The sequence below is a fragment of the Anomaloglossus baeobatrachus genome, chromosome 4, assembly GCF_048569485.1.
Source record: "Anomaloglossus baeobatrachus isolate aAnoBae1 chromosome 4, aAnoBae1.hap1, whole genome shotgun sequence".
Taxonomy (NCBI): domain Eukaryota; kingdom Metazoa; phylum Chordata; class Amphibia; order Anura; family Aromobatidae; genus Anomaloglossus; species Anomaloglossus baeobatrachus.
This window is the reverse complement of record NC_134356.1, coordinates 136,195,792-136,204,783: the sequence shown is the minus strand read 5'-3', so window position 1 is coordinate 136,204,783 and position 8,992 is coordinate 136,195,792. Positions and strand designations below refer to the sequence as shown.

At 43.0% G+C, this 8,992-nt stretch overlaps 1 pseudogene; it reads right to left on the bottom strand.

Moving 5' to 3' along the window:
- Window positions 1-7,633: 7,633 nt before the first annotated feature.
- On the bottom strand, window positions 7,634-8,591 carry LOC142301309 (calcium uniporter regulatory subunit MCUb, mitochondrial pseudogene; annotated as a pseudogene).
- Window positions 8,592-8,992: the final 401 nt, after the last annotated feature.

Here is an 8,992-nt window from a genome sequence, read left to right as displayed (position 1 = left end):
TTCAGCAGTGTTTGCTATTATAATAGCTTAGTAAAAATGAGCAGGAGGGTGGAATGCAGAGGTGCTGGAAATTGCTTGGCACCAGTGGGACACTAATGGAGTACAACAGCCACTTTTTGGATGCCACTAAGTTTCAGCAGTGTTTGCTATTATAATAGCTTAGTAAAAATGAGCAGGAGGGTGGAATGCAGAGATGCTGGAAATTGCTTGGCACCAGTGGGACACTAATGGAGTACAACAGCCACTTTTTGGATGCCACTAAGTTTCAGCAGTGTTTGCTATTATCATAGCTTAGTAAAAATGAGCAGGAGGATGGAATGCAGAGATGCTGGAAATTGCTTGGTACCAGTGGGACACTAATGGAGTACAACAGCCACTTTTTGGATGCCACTAAGTTTCAGCAGTGTTTGCTATTATAATAGCTTAGTAAAAATGAGCAGGAGGGTGGAATGCAGAGGTGCTGAAAATTGCTTGGCACACGTGACACAATAATGGAGTACAGCAGCCACTCTTTGGATGGCACTAACTGGCAGCACTCTTTTCAATTAAAATGGCTTTGCAAAAATGTGCAGGAGGGTAGAATACAGAGGTGGTGGGACTTGCTTGGCACAAGTGGTACAATAATGGAGTACAGCAGCCACTCTTTGGATGGCACTAACTGGCAGCACTCTTTTCAATTAAAATGGCTTTGCAAAAATGTGCAGGAGGGTAGAATGCAGAGGTGGTGGGACTTGCTTGGCACAAGTGGCACAATAATAGAGTACAGCAGCCACTCTTTGGATGGCACTAACTGGCAGCACTCTTTTCAATTAAAATGGCTTTGCAAAAATGTGCAGGAGGGTAGAATGTAGACGTGGTGGGACTTGCTTGGCACAAGTGGCACAATAATGGAGTACAGCAGCCACTGTTTGGATGACACTAACTGGCAGCACTCTTTTCAATTAAAATGGCTTTGCAAAAATGTGCAGGAGGGTAGAATGCAGAGGTGGTGGGACTTGCTTTGCAGAAGTGGCACAATAATGGAGTACAGCAGCCACTCTTTGGATGGCACTAACTGGCAGCACTCTTTTAAATTAAAATGGCTTTGCAAAAATGTGCAGGAGGGTAGAATGCAGAGGTGGTGGGACTTGCTTGGCACAAGTGGCACAATAATGGAGTACAGCAGCCACTCTTTTGATGGCACTAACTGGCAGCACTCTTTTCAATTAAAATGGCTTTGCAAAAATGTGCAGGAGGGTACAGTGGCCGGGTTGTGGTTCAGTGTAGAGGAACGGAAGCCTCACTTTCTATCCCTCCTAATGGTGAAATGCAGCAAGGAATTCCCTGATCTTAGGTACACAGACACTGTTATCTGAAGCTGTATAAAGCGTTTTCACGGACCTGACTGTCACCTATGGCTCTGAGCCTGAGGAAATTAGCCCTGAAAAGGGCTGAAATAAACTTCTGTCCCTAATCTGTAGAGCGCTTTGTGTATAGCGTACACAGCAGGACCGGCGACAGGAGCTGCGTGAGCAGTGACTGTCACACAGACGCAGAAGGCAGATAATGGCGTCCTTAAGGAAAATGGCCGTATTTATAATGCAAGGACATGTGACATGGACAGCCTATGACACATGCCCTTGCTTGTCTGGCAAAAAGTCCACTTAGCCGTGTGTGTGTCTGGGATTGGCTGACATACTGGCCCGCCCCACTACACGCGCGCTTACAAAAAAAAAATTGCAATCGGCATTTTCTCAGAACCACAGATCTAAAACCCGTCCCCCCCCGCACACTATACGCTGAAATTTGATAATAGTGTGAATCACAGAGTGACTCACACTATTACAGTGAAAATCCAGCTAGTAATTAGCTAGGCTTTTTGCTGATAAAACCGTTCTCGAACGTAACTCGAGCTGCCGAACTTTTAGCAAAAAGCTCGAGTTCTAGTTGTATCTAGAACACCCCCCAAAATCACTCAAACCGCGAACTGGCGAACCTCGAACCATGAACCGCGCTCAACTCTAGTAATGAGGGGTTCATAACATTGCACAGCTGCTACTAAATCCTAGATTGATGGCAGGTGTCTATAAGACACTCCCCATCATTAATCTGTAAGTGAAAGTAAATAAACTCAAACACCGAAAAAATCCTTTATTTGGAATAAAATACACCGCTTTATTAATCCCAAACACCCTGCAGGTCTGAAGTAATCCACACGAGGTCCCATTGCAATTCCAGCTCCTCTACATCTGAATCTCACAGCGAGTGGCCATAGAACGTGACTGCTGGCTGTGAGTTCCAGAGAATGGATGAGCCGTGATGAGCAATGACTGAAGTCAGATGCCATCACACAGGCTAGGGGCGCGTCTGACTGCAACCAATCACAGAGGCCAGGCCTGCCGTGGGCGGGTAAAGCCGTGCATATGAAATGAGCAGCCCAGGGAGGCCGCAGGAGAAGTGTACAAAAGCATGGGAGCAGCGTACAGCCTGGCCAGAGCTTTGGTAAGTATGAAGTACTTGCTTCATTCTTATTTTCTATATTTTTTGTTTATTTTTATTATTTTCTCGCGTGCCTGAGCTGGATCAAACTCCAGGACTCGAGTCTGGCACCCGAGCAGCTTTGAAACCGCTCAGATCCGGACCATTACAGTCCAAGTCTACCCAGCCCTATTACTGAGCTCTCCATCAATGGAAATCTTCAAGTGGAAGCTGGATAAACATACAGTATAGTTGGAATGATTTAGGAAAACCTGCATTTGGAGGGGGTTGGACCTTGGGGTCCCTTCCAACTTTACCATTCTATGATTCTATTAGTATATTCACTCATCACATCATTGTTTTTATCATTATTTACAGATTAAACATTATCTTTTTGCTTAATTCAGCATACGCCTTACCATTCAGCACCATTTTATAATAGGTACTATTGTTTCTGCAGTTCACACCAAGGGTCTGATACTTGCTGTATAAAAGAATATGTTGGAATACCAGTGAGGGAGACAACCAGTTATAACTCCATCTAGATGGGAAACAATGTGTGCCCTACTGTATATCAATTGGAGCAAAGGGGAGAGATTTTAGAAAATGTTATCACTCTGTGAGGCCCATAGAATTTCTCAGATATTTCTAATTAATAGAGTCTATAAGACCCTTACTCTCCTACATAAAATTTGATTTCTCATGGACGCAAGAAGTTCTAGATGTGGAATAGAAGTGCAATTGATGCATAAATTGAGAAAATGTACAAACATAGGGTCCATTTGGACCTTGATGGAAAGGATATAAGGGATGAAGCTCTCAGCAGACCCCTGTATATGTTTTGGGATTCCCAGAGGATAGAATGGATCCAGACTCTCCCTTGTCCTTGGGTATTGGTCATATTTTATTTCAAGCTCCAAAACTCCTGACATTCCGCTGGTTAAATACACAGTCCCCAAGTATTTGGGAATAAAGGTGCAAGACAAATGACATATTTGACTACAGAAAGGTGTTTATACCAAATGTAACTCAAATAAATTCAAGAGGATATTGGGTCCCTGGTTGGACGTTCCAGGGTTACCATTGAATCACTTACTCAGAGACAGATTATTTACAATATTATCTTTTTCTTAATAACCTATATTTCGAAAATGTGACTCCTATGTGTTATCGGTTAAATAATATGGAGGAAAAAAAAATCTGGATTGTTGATGTTTGATTTGGGGGTAGAAATGGGAGCTGGGTATTCACAGTAATTGTAAGGGGATTGCATTCCTAATAATCCTTTCCTTTGTCTTTATATTATCAATTGTAACAGTTTTATTGCATAGTAGAAAATGTTAAATATTTGTGATTTTTTTTTTCTATGTAATAAAACTGATCTAATTTAAAAAAAATAATAAATAAAAATTACTCTGCCAATTCACTGTAAATAGTACCACCCATGTAAAAAATCAAAACAAAAGTGTTAGAGGATGGTGAACATAACTAATCCTAAGTGTATTTTAATGATCCTTTGTGGTCACAAAAAATAAATAAAATTTGGGAAAAATCATAATTATTTTTCCACTGATATCACCCGATATCAGCAAAAAAAATAAATAAAAACGTATTCCATGTATCACAAAAGAAAAGACACAAAAATCAATTAAATATCTGTCCAAGAAAAAATTTTAAACCGCAAATACAAAAAATCCAAAATGTGCTTGTTCAGGAAAGGGAGTGAAGGTGTTGGTAGTTTTGAGCTAGTCAAGTTTAATGGTTTAGCGATGTTCTGTTTGAAATACAGTCCTTAATTATAAATGCTGCTTGACTTGTTTCATAATTGTGGAATAATCAGAATTTCAATGAATTATTGTAATTAAATAAGTGTTTGTAAATTTAATTTAGTCTTAATTCACATCTTAATTAGGATTATTAATTAATGTCAATTTCCTTTTGCATAATTTGGTTTATTTACTAAATATTTATTTAATTTCTTGAAGTGTATTTTTACAAACAAATGTTCAACTCAATTTTACAAATGATTCATTAGAATATTATTAAACTATGGCAAAAGTGTACATATGACAGAAAAATGTAGAACAGATACTTTGTTTTTCATTTAACTCTGAACAGACACAATAGACCAATAATAGATACATTTTCATGCATGAACCTTAGAAAGTATCCTTTAGAGTTCACTTTTTAAAGTTTTAATGTTTAATTAATGTATCTATTTTAGAGGTTTTTTTCTGGGTGCTTAGGTTACTAGCTACATCTGCAGTGACCAGTCTACTAGATACGGAGAGCAGCACTTGTAAGATTTTTTGCTATAGACCCTGGAAGTACTGTCAAGACATTGACTGGAGCGCTTGATCCATTTGGAATTCTCTGCTCCTTCCTAAAAGCAAAATTTTAGAATGCACATTTTTGGCAGGCAATGCATCCATGCCAGTAGCCCAAACTGACAATCAAGAGGACCCTCACACAAACACACACACACACCATCCAACAAGCAGAAAGCAGTGTGCTCCTGAAAACTGAACATGAAACATCCCCTTTAGTGATGAGCGAGTACTAAAAAGCTCGGGTGCTCGAGGCTCGGGCCGAGCATCCCAAGATACTCGTGTACTCGGCCCGAGCACCGAGCCCAATGTTATCCTATGGGAGACCCGAGTATTTTTATGAAATGACCCCCGGCAGCATGTAGAAACCCTAAAAATGTCACAAAAGTCTCAGAAGAGTGCTCAAATGACATGGCAACAGCATGGGGAAGACCCCTTGAAGCATTTATCACTCAAAAGTCACAGCTGTGAACAATTTTGTCCGCGTTTTACGCCATTTTTACGGACTCACCAGAAAACCTTCCAAAATGACCCCAAAATGATTTTTCATGGCAGAAATGTTAAGGGCACATACCCAATAGTGAGATAGAGCTGGTGTATGTTACTTTTTGAGATTAATACATGAAAGATTTTACATAAAACATTGTGTGGCACTCCGATGTCCCTGAGAAGAGACGTACATGAAGGCCTCTTGAGTCTAATGTGCCCATTTTGAGGAAGTGAGTCTTTGTAGTATTTTCCTTTGCCAGGGCAGTCCAAAATTGTGAGGTTCACCAATGCCCCTGCATACAGACGTGCATGAGGGCCTGTAAACCTGAAGTGCCTATTGTAAGGAAGTGGGTCTATTGTAGTATAGCCCTTTGGCAGGACAGCCAAAAATTGGGAGGCTCCACGTTGTCCTGCTAAGGGCTATACTACAATAGACCCACTTCCTCACAATGGGCACTTCAGGTTTACAGGCCATCATGCACGTCTCTATCCAGGGACAATATGGAGCCTGACGCTGCCACCGACTGCCACACACGTCCGGTTTTTAAATGCAAGCACGGATGCACTAAGAACCTAACAGGTTTTTAGGAGCGACAATTACTGAGAAGTCTGACACTATCTGGACTGTTTTAGACTGTGTACACCAGCCCCAGATATGATGAAGGCTGGTATACGGTCACCACTAGGAATGGCTATATACCCTGCCTGCCTGTATACTGCTACAATAGTCCTGACAAGGACTCTTCTGGTCACTAGCCTGTATTCCGACCTGGCTATACCCTGCCTGTATACAGCAACAATAGTCCTGAGAAGGACTCTGCTACTGTACTCCGACCTGGCTATACCCTGCCTGCCTGTATACAACTATAATAGTCCTAAGAAGGACTTCTGGTCACACTGTTTGCAGCCCTGCTACGGAAATAGCTATAAAAGGCTGCAAACCTTTCCCTGAAGCAGCAACACTCTCCCTTACCTGACTGTCTGGATGGCTGTGTGCAGAGCACAGCGCGCCCGCCGGTATAAAGGCTCGGTCACGCTGTGCAGGCCGGCCAATCACTGCAATTCCACAACTAACAGGGTTGTGGCATTGCAGTGGTCTGCCAGCCAATCCCTGCATGAGGGCTGGCTCTCAAAAGAGCGCCAACATGCAGGGATGAAGACCATGAGTACAGCACGAGTATCGCGAGATTACTCGGTCCCCGCCGAGTAGCCCGAGTACAGTGATACTCGTGCGAGTACCGAGTAGTAACAAGCATACTCGCTCATCACTAATCCCCTTTTAAGTTTGTTGTTAGAAAATTACCTCTAGATATGTCTGGATCATCATTAAGTTCTTTTATGTCTTCAAAGGCTACTTTTTTAGGACAGATGGTGATGAAAATAGTCAATATAACTAGGCTTTCAGTCCTTGAACTCTGTGCAGGATTTGAACCTGGGACTAATCACACCCCAAGCGACAATCATACCACTAGCCCAAGGACCAAGGAGGGAAAGTTGAGGACAAAGCATCTGGCACTTCACTAAACCCTACAGGGCTCAGACTAAAGGCCACTTTACATGCTGCGATCTCACTAGCGAGATCGCTAGCGAGCGTACCCGCCCCTGTCGGTTGTATGTCATGGGGAAATCGCTGCCCGTGGCGCACAACATCGCTCAGACCCGCCACATCACTTACCTTCCCAGCGATGTCGCTGTTATCGGCGAACCGCCTCCTTTTTAAGGGGGCGGTTCGTTCGGCGTCACAGTGATGTCTCTAAGCGGCCGCCCAATAGAAGCGGAGGGGCGGAGATGAGCGCGACGAACATCCTGCCCACCTCCTTTTTTCCTCATTGTGGGCGGCCGCAGGTAAGGTGAGGTTCCTCGTTCCTGCGGTGTCACACATAGCGATGTGTGCTTCCACAGGAACGACTAACAACCTGCGTCCTGCAACAGCAACGATATTTGGGAAATGGACAGTGTGTCAACGATCAATGATAAGGTGAGTATTTTTGATCGTTAGCAGTCGCTCGTACGTGTCACACGCAACGACGTTGCTAACGAGAACGAATGTGCGTCACGAATTCCGTGACCCCTACGACATCTCCTTAGCGATGTCGTTGCATGTAAAGCGGCCTTTAGAGAAACAAAACAACAAAATGCAAAGACAGAACACTGAGGCTCCGCCTCCAGTGAGCAAATATAGGCATCTTCCAGCATTGGAACAAAACATTCATTGTTTGTTCAACATTGTTTGTTCAACATTTTTTGTTACGTAGGTTTTATTGTACTCTCTAAAAGAAGTGATCAAAAGAATCCAGTTTATTTTATAAAATTATTTCATGTATGAAAAAATTATCTCTACTGAATAAAAATGTTTATATTTATTTATTACCACATAGTTCTTCAATGGGTAATTTCAGTTGAATGGGACTTCTCAGCCACCTTAGGCTTTCCTCAGTCTCTGAAAACGCCTGTTTCAACCTGTTGTACTTCTCAACATCAAATTTCTGCACTTTGGCTTTTTTGTAGAAGCTATGAAGGAATTGGCGGTCACTGACTTCTGGATAAACGTAGTCCAGTTTGGTTAGAAGGAAATAGGTGTAGAAACAAATGGCACTTCCATACGTAATGAAGTAAGTAACAGTCTCTATGATATCCCATGAGTAGACTCACCAAGTCAACCAGGCTAGAGCTCCACCCTGCGTAGAGAGGAATGCTAACCCAACCTACTTGAGAAGTGTAGTTCTGGCCTCCGCTAAAGCCATTATATTCTTTTTAACCTCCTCCAATGGCTGCAACATTTTCTTCTGGTTCTCCAGCTTCTGGATGAACTGCTGTTCTTTCCGGAGCAGGTATTCATCATAATAGAAAACAGTATGCAAGTCTTGAACCATGCATTTAATTGGGTTCAGTTGTCCAGAGAACTCAGTCTGAAGATTTTCTATAGAAGATGGACTGACAAGATGTGTGATTTGTTTAGAACTAGCTGGAAGTCATTCTTTAGTAAAACATTCATCAGTGTTCAAGAGAACTTTGTTCCATCTGTTGATATGGCAGCGACTTTGTTGATTCCTTGGTTCTCCTTTTGAATATCCCTTAGGAACTGTCCCACGGTTGTGGTCATGGGCTTGATGGTAAAATGGCAGCGTTCATTTCGAGATGGTAGTATGAGAGTGACAACAGGGAGTCCATGATTCTATTGAACGGTCACATCACTAGAGGGTGATTGTGTGCTGTAAAAATCTCCCGTGCAAAGCTGCAACCTATGTCTCGCATGTCTAGCCTGGTAACCAGCAGCCAGAGGAAGTCTCCTACACAGTTCCGCGAGTAACGGCATCGTTCAGAGAGGGGCAGTGGGCTCATAGCAGTCCTCTGCCGCTCATAGCACAAGTTCCCAGCTCCAACACGCCGCCGTGACCGTGGGGACGAGGCAATGCACTTCCTTTCCTAAGAAGCTGCAAAAACCCTAGTGCATGCCCTTATTATCTCCCGCCTGGATTATTGCAACCTCCTGCTCTGTGGCCTCCCTTCTAACAGTCTCGCACCCCTACAATATATTCAAAACTATGCTGCCCGACTCATCCACCTGTCCCCCCGCTACTCCCCAACCTCTCCTCTGCCAATACCTTCACTGGCTTCCCATTGCCCAATGACTCCAGCTCAAAACCCTAACCATGACCTACAAAGCCATCCACAACCTATCTCCTTCCTGCATCTGTGACCTAGTCTCCCGGTACTTA